Source organism: Stylophora pistillata, chromosome 9 (genome assembly GCF_964205215.1).
Source record: "Stylophora pistillata chromosome 9, jaStyPist1.2, whole genome shotgun sequence".
NCBI lineage: Eukaryota > Metazoa > Cnidaria > Anthozoa > Scleractinia > Pocilloporidae > Stylophora > Stylophora pistillata.
The window spans coordinates 9,417,990-9,419,054 of record NC_142527.1 but is presented as its reverse complement, the minus strand read 5'-3'; the positions used below and the strand labels follow the sequence as shown (position 1 = coordinate 9,419,054).

The window sequence follows — 1,065 nt, the reverse complement described above, 5'->3', positions numbered from 1 at the left end:
AGAATACCTTGCCATCATGCCCCTAGTTCGTCTGCGAGGCGTTATTTTCGCTGATAGAGAAGGATGGAAAAATGTACAAAACTTGAAAACACGAAAAACGTTCATATTATTGAGGATAAACAAATGTAGAAAAGACGATTTTTTCCGAAGAGTTTTTTCACGGATTCAGTTAGACAGGAATTCTAGTCTGGTCTACGTTTTCTACAATGAAACATCTGGTGATGCGCTCCACTTTACTATGAAAAAGAAATCGTTCAAGGCATGGGCGTTGGCTTCAATGCCGCGTCCCTGCTTTAGGTTGTCGTTGTCATTGTAACTTGCTATGCGATGTTTATGAGCAGGATGATACTCTATATAGCCTTGCAAGCTCAGTAAGACTACTGTGATGTATACCAGCTGCTATATGCTGGCTTCCGCCGGAAGTGGTCAGTTGTTTCTGACATTCCTCTTGCCCTCATAACTTCAGGGTTATTACCTAAAAACGTACATTTAGGAACAGAGATCAATAATAAAGCTCTTGCTAAAGAGAGGCTTTCAATCTTTTTCTTGAGATTGCACTGCCTTGTAGAATATATTCGGTCTACCATCCAACGCACCAACTCTTCAGATCAGATCAGTACTATTACTCTTCTGTAAAAATTGTACGACAAGCAACTGGAACTTGAAACGGAAAAAAAATCAATGTTTTACGATAAGAGTTTCAAAAGTAATAGAGCTTCGGGCCTGTCCGGGAGTCGAACCCGGGACCTCTCGCACCCTAAGCGAGAATCATGCCACTAGACCAACAGGCCTCAGATGAACATATCGGGTCTCAATTAAATTCAAATATCAATTGTCAGGTAGGCGGGTGGCACAACACCCGTGATTTCACCTGTGTTATTTTACGCATTTTGATTGGTTCTTCGATATGATCGATTGGAAGACCGCGAGACACATAGAAAACATCATCATTGGCAATTTTTTTTGCTTCCCTATCATATAAAACAGATAGATTTCATGTTGCCTTGGGTCTGTACAATAATAGATCACAGAACACGTCTAAATGTGGTAAGCACATCGACGGCT

The 1,065-nt window shown here is 40.9% G+C and overlaps 1 non-coding gene across 1 annotated transcript; it reads right to left on the bottom strand.

Annotated features, from left to right (window-relative positions):
- Positions 1–719: 719 nt before the first annotated feature.
- Positions 720–791, bottom strand: Trnap-agg (transfer RNA proline (anticodon AGG)). Its single transcript has one exon. It is a non-coding gene; the product is annotated as a tRNA-Pro (tRNA).
- Between the last annotated feature and the right edge of the window lie 274 nt (positions 792–1,065).